At 32.4% G+C, this 13,837-nt stretch overlaps 1 protein-coding gene across 2 annotated transcripts in view; it reads right to left on the reverse strand.

The window, feature by feature from the left end:
• LOC125062755 overlaps positions 1-12,424 on the reverse strand; it is a 61,423-nt gene extending 48,999 nt beyond the window's left edge. For both annotated transcript variants that reach the window (XM_047668873.1, XM_047668872.1), the window contains exon 1: positions 12,169-12,424. The gene's annotated coding sequence lies outside the window, so the exon portion shown is untranslated. The remainder of the gene's footprint in view (positions 1-12,168) is intronic.
• Between the last annotated feature and the right edge of the window lie 1,413 nt (positions 12,425-13,837).

A 13,837-nucleotide genomic window follows, 5' to 3' on the forward strand; every position in this document is an offset into this window, starting at 1 on the left:
GTATAAATTGAATGCCCTGAGTTTTTTTTATTTAAATACATTCTCACACTGGCTTGAATTCGAACACTACAGCGTTAAAAGCTGTCGGGCGAGATGATAATTAATAACTAAGTAGGTATTGCATCTATTGAATTGCGAATATTTTGATTTCGAAATAATCATTGTTAATATCGGTAAATGGTAGATAGTGAGTGATACCTAGGTACTAAAATGTGAGCAGCAAGATTGAAAAGTGTATATGCCATGTCAGTGCTTTCAATAAGTTTATTTTAAAAAAGCTCTCTAGTAAGATTTAGAGTTTACCATACAATTACACACAACATATTATTGAAAAACAAAAATTATGAAAAAGATATTTAGACTGAGTACTTAGGGTCGATTCGACCAAACAAGAGTAAATCTTAATCTTAGAATAAATCGTCAGTTAATCGAGAGTAAATAAATTTTACGTTTTATCAACTACAAATTCTAAGAATAGTGGGCTTATTCGGGAATTGTAACTATACCGCCGTTTCGCACGGAATAACAGCTATTCCTAGAATAATTTAATGGCGTCAGTCAGTCCAATCAGCTGATTTCTGTCATTTCACAAATATGTGTTCTGTGTTTTAATTTCAAGTCAACGCAACGCACTACATTAATAGGCTGGCATTGTATAATGAAACGTTTAAACAATTTATTATTTATTTATTTATTTTTAGATTTTTTATTTTCTATAATATTAGAATGAAATTCTCTAAAAAAACTGGGCTCAACAGAAGTTCCTGTTTAGACGAAAGCCTCAAACAAACAAGAAATAAAAACTTTTTGTTGTCGTTTGACACCTGTTAAAAGCTACTTTTTCACACTATAATACGGCAAAATCGAGTTGACATGATGTATGCTCTTACACTGTCCCGTTGTAGAACAACATTTATTTGCCGAGTTTTATTTTCGTTCACCATTTTCTTGCTATTCGCGTATTGTTATTCCTAGCGCAATTATACTATCGATTACGTGGACAAACGACTATGGATTTACTCGAGATTAAAATCATGGAATAGATTATTCTTGGTATAGTTACTCGTGTATAAATTGAAGTTTGGTCGAATCGACCCTTAGGAAATTAGTAGAAAAAATATTCTATCGTGGATACCTAGTTATTAAAAAGTGGATAAACGTTGTGTTTACTTAATTTTATTTTTCTGTGCTAATGCCAACATCGACAACCCCACCAAAATAGGTAAAAATTTAGTCCGCTTCTAGACTTTGTGTTGCCGCCGTCGCTTTCATGTCAAAGGTCGCCGCCACTGCCCATGTTCTAAAGAATAAAATAAGTTTCCGGGTGCTCAGAACGGACGCAAATAGATTATGTTGTCCTCGCAAGGAAGAATGTAGTCGTAAGGATAGGTAGATTTTATAAAAATTGTTATAAGTAATAAAAATATACCTAGTTTATATTATTACTAGCTGGCCTGGCGAACATCGTACCGCCTAACAGTCGATTCTTTATATTTATACTTATTCTGCTATTCGGGACACCGGTCTAGCTAGTAAGATAAAAAAAGAAAATTGATAAGACAACAAATACATTATGTCAAAAAATAAAAATTTACCTTCCCGGAACCCCTCCACTAACACTTGAACTTTATGCTATGGTATTAAAGTTCAAATTCACTTTTAAGTATTATTACGAATATTTTGTATGGGAATATAGAAAAGTGTTGTTTTTAGACTGATTCACTCAATTTTATTTTAATTTTTCTCCGTAAGAACCATCTTCGTACTTCAAGGTATATTATTAAAAAAAATTAGACAAATCGGTCAAACTGTTTTCATGTTATGTCGTGACAACGGAAAACGGGTTTCATTTTTATATATATATAGATTACCTATTATACCTTTTTAAAGGACATTGCACTGCAAAATTGGAAGTGGGTGATTTTAACAAACTTGAAACGTGGAAAAGTTCCAAATATGAGCGACGTCATATTGCTTTACGCATTTTGTTTTAAAATCATCGAGAATTGCAGTGTCGGTTTATCAACTTCTATCGTACCTACTCTAGTAGCGACTATTGTCTTCAGCGATGATTTAATAAATAAATAAAAATAATCGTCGTGTATGTACGACGATTATTTTTCTAAGGAATACAATTTTGTTGTAGTAGGTACCTACATCGTTTCTTACTTAGGTACACATACTTTAACGACAGTACCTACGTAGCAAAGCGCGCCAGTCACGAGTACGACAAATTGCCTAAAAAATGTACCTACGCACACTGCAATGAAATCTGCTAATCTCAACACAATGCCTGTAGCCTGCCTGCTATTATTGGTTGATGAACATTGTACATTGGTGAATGCTCCAGGATAGCCCGCAAGCCCCCACAAATAGCAATAGGCAAATAGGTATTTGCAAGTCTTGCGAGACTTGCGAGACTCTTGCTGCAAGATCAAGACCAAGACCAAGACTGAGAGCGCAATACCAATACCAAGACCGAGACCAGGTGTATTGACGCAAGACAATACCAAGACTGGCCTAAGTCTCGTCTTGGTCTTGCATTTGGGCAACACTATGGCTAGCTGATGCTTTTCTCGCTCGATGAACGAGTATCGCGAACGTCGACGAAATTCTGCCGTCAATAAAGGTTCAGTGCCACAGGGACCAGACTTTTTGAATTTATTTTAGTTTTCTATTTGTTTTGCAAATGTAATGTAAAATTGTCATAAATTGTATTGTTGTAATACATTTTGTGAGGAATGGTGTGCTCTCTAAGGATAAATAGAAGAGATTGTAACATAAATAATTGAGGCACCTATTTCCTTTTACTAGTTATTCTCAAAAATTTAACACCTACTGCAAAAGATTTTAAATATCAAAATACAATATTCTATTGTAACTATTCCTTAACTTTGCAAACAATTAAATAACAGTTTATCACACCTCCGTTTAACCAAGTATTCAAACAAACAGAACATAAGGGCTTCCCTAAAGTTTCAACACTACGCTACGAAAGGCCACTAGTGTAAGCATATTTCAGAGTTAAATTAACGTAGAAGTTAGTGAGAAGATTGAAAAGGACAAAACCGTTTGAACTAGTGAATTAGTGTTAGTGCACGTTAGTATTAAGTGCTAAACAGTGATTGAAAAAAATTGAACACAAGAACAAAGTGTCTTCCCTTTAATAGAGACTGTAAGTAGTGTTATTGGACACTTTCTTATGTTAAATATCCTTTTTAATAAATTAGGTTAGACTTAAATTACTTATTAGTCTTAAGTTAGGCTAGATCGTAATATTTCATGATGTCTTAGTGAATACACATGTATAAAAAAAAAAAAATTAACGTATGCTATACTTATTAATACAACAAAAGCTTATTCTAAAATGGATACAAAATTCCATTCAGATAGTTTTAAAAACATGCATTACTAGGGCTCTTTAGTGCAACAAAGCGAACTTTAGAATATTAAAATATTAAAATTACATTTTAACACAAAACCAGGCTGCAACTGCGCCGCAGAAGTATTTAAACTGTAGAGTATACATATATATATATATATATATATATATATATATATATGTATATATGTTTACGGAACAAAAACACATTCCGAGTACTATTAATTAAACTTTGCCGAGAAAACTTACAAGAAAATATTACGAGAACACACAACTATTTAAAACTTAATACGTATATCTTTGATTTTTGCATGTGCTAATTAAAATCTTTTAATCGGAGTGTATAATGAGAAAAACAGAAGTTTACAACTTCTGTTTGAAGTGCAGTACTTCGGTGTAAAGTTGTCGCCTATTATTCCGCGCTGTGTATTTCGTAATTTAAAATACTGGTATGCTTTTGACTGCAAACAATTATAATGGCAGGAAGTTTTATGTTCTTCTTCTTATTTATACCGCAAAGATCAAATTCTTTTACTGTTATTTCGCTGCTTCATTAAGTCGTTTTGTACTTAGTAATGTTTGATAATCTTCGAGACCGAAGCTAATGCAATCAATTTTCTTTAATTTGGGAAAAAATCACGGCGACTCATCCGATTAATTGGTGATTTTTTTAGCTTTCCGGATAGTATTAATGTGGCAAACTTTAATGGTTACGATATCGTTCACACATTTTATATTTTAATTACTTTATTAATTTAATTGTATTTCGTATACTGAAAAAAGACTTTGTTTGCAAATATTTTAAAGTCTCTGACCTCCAATATATAATATTAATATTAATAATCAATAACGTCAACATTCATCAAACTCGAAATAGTTAACTGACATCAGAAATTCAGTGGATGGAAAACGTGAAAGGAAGTAAAACAGTTTTCCTTTATCACCGAAGCGTACGATAAGTCCCAAAACGAGTCACTTGTCAAGTTGTCAAAAATATTTCTATAGTGTCAGGTTTGGGGCATGTTTTCGGAGACGAAATTCGAGAAGCGTTTTCTAATGTGTTTGGTATTTAGATTTATCTGTAAACCTTTTAGAGTTATACAATAGTCGAGAATTATAGATTTTTTTATAAGCTTTTAAAGTGCATAGTAAAAATTATTATGAGATACCTACTGCGAGGAATTTAAGGTGGAATTATGTCTTTTAACACAACAAACAAAATAAACAATAAACTACAAGCTCCGTCCTTATCAGATTGCCAAATCGTAAAATGACTGCTTTACGACTCATTTGAGCGCAACCGCCGCTGTGAGAGTTCAAAAAGTGAGTTACAGAATCGCAAGGCTGCTTGGTACGGAGACACTTCAGTGAGTTTTCATAACACCCTGCTCTTAAGGAAACCAAGGAAAATGTGTTATTCTCAGCAGAGAAAATAAGCTCACAAGAAACCTCGGACTGAGTTGTAAAAGACTTTCTAGCAATCACCGAGATTCTTTAAATTATCTAGACGTGTTTTTTTGTGTCGGAAAGAAACGCTTGAAAATAAAAGTTGAAAGGACTTCTGCATGCCTTCGACCAACGCATAGATGGTGACGTCAGCATTTGTGATTCTTAAATATAAATAATGCCGTGTCATATACAATATGTCGTAATAATGAAAACTTTTTGGCATACTTTGCAATATTTCATCAAGATATATAGGTTGTTTGGTTAAATAACGTTATACTCAGGCGCCAAGTAAAATAAACAGTCATGGCAATATTTAACGATCAAAACGTGCGTAGTGTTGGATATAATCGAAAAATACACATGTGTTCAGGGTTGCCACTGACTCCACTGACTCCACTGGAACCAATTAATAGGAGAGACGATTTAAACGAAGCGATGAAGTTTTATTACAAATGTAAAAATAAAATAATAAATAGTTTATTATTCACTCAATAGATCTTGTTATTTTATAAAGCGTGTCTTGAAATATGATATTCATTTATATATAATTTTAATGAATATATTTTATTAAACAAGTACTTATATTAAATTCTGCGATCGGTGTATGTTATGTAAAGTCATCTCTGAGTTCGATCGTACCCCGGAAACGGAAGTAGGAAACTGTCCTGAGGTAACCGGATAGTTTCAGTTAATATTTATAAAGCGTATTTGAGCCTTAACTTGGGGAATATACAACGTGTGAGGTAAGTAGTCCGGTCAATTTAGACATCCAAGCTAATTTTATGATAAAACTTACCATTTTGCTGAAAATCGCGAAAAACCCGTTTTTGTGACCTTTGACCCGAGTAAATTTTTTTGCACGTGCCGGATCGATGAGGACTTTTCACATTTCCTTTATAATAGTGTATTGAACAATCCTACCAATATTCAGCCAAGTGGGAATTTTTGTAACCTTACCCCTATTTTTTAGTCTAATTTGACCGGATTAAAGTATGTAACGCCTAAAATTCAGCCTTAGAATTAACGACATCTGAATGCTTGCTTCGTATCTTCCAAAAGCGACATCAACAGCGACCCCAATCTCTATAATGACTATTTGTGCTGCGCGATACTAATTTTGCGATATCAGAGCTACGGAAAAAACGAGAACTACAGTGAACTTGCAGACAAAAGCTTCGGGATCGGTATAGCTGTTGCTATTGAAATTAACTAAAGATTATTAAAAAACTTCTACTTTTTATTTGCACCAACCCTAAAATAATATTATTCATGTCAGGACAATACAAATAAATTTTACAAATGAATGGATAACAAACAAGTTTAATTTATGTGATTACAATGTATTTTCATTTTCTAAGCTTTTTGAAAGAATCTTATTATACTTTTCACAGGTGACTTATCAAAGGTGGAATTGAAAATCAACTCCCTCGTACATTTTTATCTGGGCGAAATGGTTTGTGGTACCTACTTCGTCCTTACTGCTGAGTTAGTGTTGGTCTTTGACCTGACGTGGACCGGAAGACTCAAAAGGAAACATTTTTAATATGAACTAAACTTGAAGTCACACCTTTAATTACAGTAAATGTCAATTAATGTATTCATTTCAAATTAAAGTTATTATTATTGGGTGCAATACCCATTACTTTTGATTTTTTTTTTTAATGTACCTATACCAATCCTCAATGCTGAATCACCGGTGTGTATTAATGTGGGTGCGAGGCCATGAATCAGGTGATTAATAACTACACTACACTACATAACCTGATTTTCTCACTAATTTAAATGAGTTCTGTATTGTTTGGCTAAGTAAAGATTATATACAGTTAATCAATATATACGTATACCATTTAAGAAAATTTATACTAGTAAGTTTCTAAAGTGAAATAAATAATAATTAATAAGTGCTTTTAAAAATGTTTTTTTAATTAACTTTGAGTTGTTTTTATAGAACAGGGGACAAACGGGCAGGATGCTAATGTTAAGTGATACCGCCCATGGACACTTTTAATGGCAGAGGGCTCTCGAGTGCGTTGCCTTTTGAGTAATAATTTCTCTTAAATGAACAAAGAAGCTCAATCTAAAATTTCGCTTAAAATGCGCAGAGCGTTACGTTTTCATTCCGTGGTTCACTGAACTACTACTATGATTTCTTTACATACGATATATTAGCATTTAGTTGAACTTATTTGAAAACCTGGTAAGCAACTCACTATATGTAATGCTAAGACAACCATGACTCCTCACTCAACACATTCCACAATTAAAATGTCGAAGAGGAATCGTTGCGTACTAATTGGCTTTAAATATTATCTAAGCCAGACGTAAATGGTCGAGTGTACTTACATAACCAGCGCAGTGATTAGCTGATTACGCATTTTCGGCAAATCGTAGAATTGGATTAATTCTCTACCGGCTATTATGCAGCGAAACTTCGTCTCAAAAACCTCCACCATGCATTATCAAGCAACCAGGTTACGTAATTATGCATGGGTCAGTGTAACTAAAGGACCATATCAAATGCATGGACTTATAATAATAATTTATTTGCAAAAATATGGTACAAAAATGTTATTGGGGTACAATCTAAAGTTCGCATATTCTGACACAAATGTTTTTTTTTCTTACAATAGATAAAGTTCACAAAAAAGAGTGCGACTTTACATGAATTCCAATCTAGCCTATACAATAATTATGGCTAATTAGTAATATTATCTTGACTGACTTAATTTTCTACTATACTATTCATTAGTATTAAAGTAAGGTAATGTTCATAAACAGTCTTAGTGTTCTATAATATTTTGACACTATGTTCAATAATATTAATTATAATACGCAATTAATCATTAATAGAATAATATTTTTTTTCAAAAAGTAGTATATTAAGTTAATTTTTCGAAAACTCTAGAAGAAATGTCTTTTAATGTTTTTGGTAAATTATAATAAACCTTGATAGTCCTAGATAGAACCTAGATATATACAATATATGTTTTTCCTATACAATGCCGGATTTAGTTTTGGCACAACAATTTCTCTCCATGTCTACTTCGACAGATGTCTATTAATTTGCCCATTGACTTAAAATATTTATGTGTTTGTGAACGAATAAGGACATTTCTAAAATATACATATAGGGAAGAAATAAAATTTTGAACTTATTAAACAAATTGACGCAACTAACGCAAACTATATTGTTTGCTCCACAAATTTCTCTAATAGACTTTTTTGAGCCTATTTACTTCGACTGAATTTTCCCAAACTATAATTCCATATCGAAGTATAGATGAAACATGTGCATGACAAGCAGCTAATACCATATCAAGGTTAACGGTTTCCTTTAGTCGTTTTACCACGTAAACGAAGCTTGTTTTGTAATTTTTCGATATGTTATTAAAATGTTTCTGCCATATGCTAAAAAATGTATCAAGAGAATCTTTTGATGGCTGAATATCTATAAAATAGTTCAGGTAAGCCATTAGTTTAGGACATAATATATATCTAATGTGGTAAGGATAACCTAGAAATGATTCATTGTGAAATTCAAGCATTATTTGTAGCTGTGACCCAGATAAACCAGAAGTTTTTGAATAAATGAAGTAACTATTTAGGCTATTTTACAATAGAGTATTATCGTAATTAACGTTATAGTTATATCTTTAGTTATATATATTATTCTAGTTTACTATACTTAGGTAACAGCAGTATTGATATGCCAGCCCAAACACAAGTGTCTCTGACTACTTACGGGGGCTGTCTCAACTCATGTATTTTATGTAATACTAGTGGACCCGACAGACGTTGTCCTGCACGATATTTCAAGCGATTAGTAAAGCAAAGTATGATAGTACCGACTGCAGCGCCATCTGGCGGGATGATTTGTGAATCTAAACCATTCCCAAATCCCCTTGAACACACACAAAAAATTTCATCAAAATCGGTCCAGTCGTTTGAGAGAAGTTCAGTGACATACACACTCACAGAAGAATTATTTATATAAAGATTTGAGATACAATAAACATTTTCAGATTAGGTATATCATCAAAGAAACAATGAGTTTCTCAAAAATAAAATCATCGCTGTGCTATCAATAAAGCCATAACTTAACAGTATTTATTATAAATACTTTATTATAAAAACTTATATATTTTAAGCTATAAAATCCTAGTTGTTTCTAAATCCTTCAGTTATAACGAACATCAAGGCATACCAACTAAACAATTTCGGAGAAGTATACAAAACATCTTAGAATTATGTAGGCCCTTCTACAATCCTCAAAGATACTTCATCTCAACTCGAGTGGGCAAAGGAGCGAAATATTGCGACTGAATATTTCACAATAATTCCAAGGCTTCTGAATAAATACAACCTTATTATTTTAACACTGTTTGATCATTGGTATATTAAATTTTTGCTAACGTGACCAGTGGACGTTATTCCGGATTTAATATTTCCATTACTAGCATAGCGATTAATAGTGGATTAATTGGAAGGATCTATGATTTATTGAATACATTGTATCGATATTATCGCGATCAAAACTGCAGTTTATCTGTAATTTTGATGCAGAAGACCTATTTTAAATAGACCTCTGTTATAAATTATATTTACTTCAAAGACAAACCGCCCCATCGTAAATCTACATGGAGTCTCATCTGCCTATAAAAAAGATCAATAAAATATATGCAGAAATGAGACAATAAAAGACTAAATGGACTTATAGAATACTTAAATCATTAATTTAAATTCAACAGTCACGAAGATCAAATTACAAAGCGCACAAGTGCCTTTGTACTGTTTAAATATGAATACGTAGCTAGGAGTACTCTGAAAGGGGGTAAAGGTCACGGCCTGAACGTTGAACGAGAGAGAAAGTACTACGAAGCACTGAGAATATATATAAAGTCAATCATACTTGTATACATTTTACAAAAACTTTGTGAGAACAAATCTAGCGCGCTCTCACAATACAGTTTATATATTTTTGTAACTACTTATCGTAGGTAAGAATTCTATGTTCATTGTAAAAAATGTATACTGTGCCAACGAAAGCAACAAAAAATCCTGTCGCCTTGAAAATTAAAATGCATGCCGTTGTACCGAAATTAAACGTTTAGAAATGTTATATGCAAGGCAGTATTTTTTAATTAATTTAATACATTCGCATAAGCAAAAATGAGTACATGGTGTGGCTTCGAAATAATTAATTGTAGGCGGTCAAAATATTCTAAAGAATCAATATTTTGGTTGTTTAGCTGTATTGAAAAAGTGAGGGGTGAGAATGTAAAACAAAAGGTGAGACCATTCCAACACGTAGACGCGTCTACGCGTGTTCTGTATAACCTTCTTTCTTTTGAGTTTAGTTTCCAATTCACTGATTGGACGTGGAAATTTAACTAATAAATACCGTATATCATTTTTTTTTAAGGCCAGAGTTTGTTACAACTCAAAGTCCAATAATATGAAAATTGGCACTAATTATTGTAAATTTATAATATATTGTGATAATTAATCACATTTTAAACGTTTGTACCATAACACAATTACCATCTAAACTGTAAAGTTAATATTTCTCTTCTAATATTATAATAATAAAACTTTATATAGAAATATGGTTGTGACACACACAACATTATTTATAACACTAGAGTGTGGGGACTAGCGTTAGATTAATTTTGTGTGCCCCTGTTTTGGGTAACTATATTGAATAATCCTTCAATTCTGACACAAAACTAATTACTAACAATAATTGAAAAAAAAAATGTCCTTGTATTTTTTGTCCACGCGGCTCATAATTACTTTAAGTGAAAATTCACACAAAATTGTGTCTGGGCATCAGATCGATTTCTTTGATAATTTTTAATTTTAAAGACGAGTAGGTGAACTGCCTTCTATATCTGACATATGTTTCTGGGTTTATTTCATAGTGGAAATGTTAATTGGTCACAAAGAAAGAAAAATCCATCGACGCACATCTCAACCCTAAAGCGTACGATAACATTTCGACTGTCGGATGGATTGTTCATACGACTTTAACAATTTCTCGAAGAGTGAAGGAAATCATCGCGAGGAAGCGGGCTAATGTTTTAGACCGTAAATTGACGACGGTCGTTCTTGCATGTAATAGAAAAATAATGGAAAAAAACAGAAACAATCCGAGGCCAAGACTAAACAAAGGGTTCTTTCGCCACTAGATTATTATTATACCCGATCCACTTGTTTTAATAGCACTCCCGAAAATCTTAAGGTAAAAATTAGTTTCTTGATATGTTTGAGAGCTTGACGAAATTCTTTGAACAACATAGCGCATCATCAGCTTTATATATTTGAGACCAGTGTTGACCAAACAGCTTAAGCTTTTGACTGTCTGACTGTTTGACTAAACCGTATTGCGTTGAGATTCTGGCTGTAGCCATGCCGGCACCAATGGAGTTTTATTTATATATACGTAATTAACAATCTCGTAATGTAAAGGTAAACATCGTGAGCATGACAGAACAGACACGGAAGGTACATCACCAACTTGTCTTTATACTATAAAAAAATATTAAAGAAACGTATCAAATGTTTGAATTCAATATAATTAATATTTTTTAAGTACTTCTATGCTCTTTAAATTTTTTTAACATAAATTTGAAATTTTAGCTATGTATTTTTAAGCTGAGGAACATATATATACAAAACATATACAGAACAACGCAAGCAAAACGGACAGAGTAGTAATAATTAAAGACCGGCTAGAAAAGCATTCGTGATACAACTGCTTTCAGTAATTTCAAAGTTAATATTATATAAGTGTATTCCTCGCCAAAGTTTGAGATAAAAATATTATTTTAGCGTCTATTTTTCTTTTGGAGTCTCATTACAACTTTTTCCCATTTTCCTCTCAACTTTTCATGAATTTAAATACCATTTTATAAATTACTTCTATTCAGAACTGCACAGCTTTCTAATTAGTAAAGGGAATTAAGTAAGTCTTTTACGTCTCGGAAAATGATGTACCCATTGATTAAATATTTCTATTATAATTAATTTACGCCAACCATATACACCTTGAATAATTTAATGCTCTAAGGTAATCTGTATCAAAAACGGGGGATGAAGCTCCCAGAAGTATCAAAATTAGTTTATAAAAAAACACTTAATAGATCGGTAGGCACAGAAGCCTGATCACCTGCTCTCTTTAAAAATAAGTAAAGAAATAGATAAAGAAATATATTTATAACATAAATATATAATGTAAATAAACGCGCAATATAAGGAATTATTCGCCATTGCAAATACACAAAAAAGGAACAATAAAAATATAGTGAATTGATTAATTAATTAATTGTTCAACAAACCTTATACCACGGAGTGAAGCCGGTGTTTAAGACCTTTGTATTGCTTAAACCTTACATAGATCATTCCCTTTGTACTTTTTGACTTTCGAATAACTTTAAATGTACTTGAAAACACTACATTTTACTTAATATTTCCAATATTATAATGTTTACTATTTTTACTATGGTTATAAACGTTATATTTTGATTGTTGTTTTCGCGCAAAATGTTTCGATTTTGTGGGAGCCAAAAGAGGATTACGTCCTTCCTATCCCGTAGCGCAGACCCAACTGATTTTCCATTTCCATTTTCCAGTATTTGTAACTCGCCGGAACACCAGTTCGTAATCGTGCGGCATAATGGGCGCAATTTTTACTGTCATAATACATTTGTTTTGTTACTAATTAGATTAATTTTGACCTGTATAACTTTTTTTAGTGTAATGTCTAATCCGTGGTCCATTATGTGACTTTCTTCGACACCTTTTCGACGACAATCTTATTACTGAAATAAAAAGTAACTTTAAACCAAAATACATATCAATAGGGAATACTTAAATATACAAAACTTAAGGTTATGTATAGAACAAATTATTTTTGTCATAATCGTTTTATGCTTAAGATTTTGTTTCAAATCACAAATTGTTACTATGTAGATAAATATATCTATACAAGCCATATACATAAACGTACTTCGTAAGTTTATAGGCCGTAACAGTGTGCGTAATAAGTTACGCGGCTTTGATCATCATGCTACGAATTGCTACGAGTTTGTTTCAAAGCCCGACTCGAATTACGTATTTTGTTTAGCTATATATTTACGGTTTACGCAACAGATGTGACCACTGCCATTATCCTAACATCGTTAGTCACACACACGTGAACACACGTGAGAAATATTTTTTATAGAAACAAACAATACGCTTATGACAACTTTCGCAAATCTAATAGACATTTACGATCCTAATTAGAACGTCAGAACCATGCAATGTACCAGAACTAAAACAGTTACTACAAGTATATACCTATTAATCACTGTATGAGATTGTCAAAGACAGGATAAGTGAAATTGACTTCCAAAGAGTCAATAGAGTACCGAATCTATAGGTAGAGTATGTATAAGTACGCACCCTTCGCTTGCCCCTTGTATCCGACACGCGGCCACGGTTCAATACAGTGTAAAGTACAAATTATACAAAGCCGTTCCACACCGTCAAACTTTAATAATAATAATTTTCTAAGCAGTTACGGACCAACTTAGAAACTACTTGGACAGTATTTATATCTAGTAAAGATGTTTTTTAAGAACTATTGTAGGCCCTAAAGTAAAAATCCAATACATTAATAATGACGTTAGCTTATTTAGACACTGTGGAATAATACAAATCTACGTACAAGTTCGGTATTGGCTTTTTTGACTCTGCCCTGAAAAGCACTGTCGAACATTCAACGCATACATGGGCTATAAGTACAACTTCGTACAGTCCGCGCCAATAATGTATACGTAGAACGGACAACCACATATTGTTCTACGCTTTATTAACTGTTTACCCCCAAATCTTAAAATAACACCCGAAAAAAATGTTTTTTTTAGCCAACCTGGAAAGTGATTGCTTGCTTGCTTAAGATAGATGTAATATAATACAATGTTTTTGTATTAATTGTATTTTTTTTAACTCTTTAGTTTATGA

Source organism: Pieris napi, chromosome Z, assembly GCF_905475465.1.
Source record: "Pieris napi chromosome Z, ilPieNapi1.2, whole genome shotgun sequence".
In the NCBI taxonomy this organism is placed as follows: domain Eukaryota; kingdom Metazoa; phylum Arthropoda; class Insecta; order Lepidoptera; family Pieridae; genus Pieris; species Pieris napi.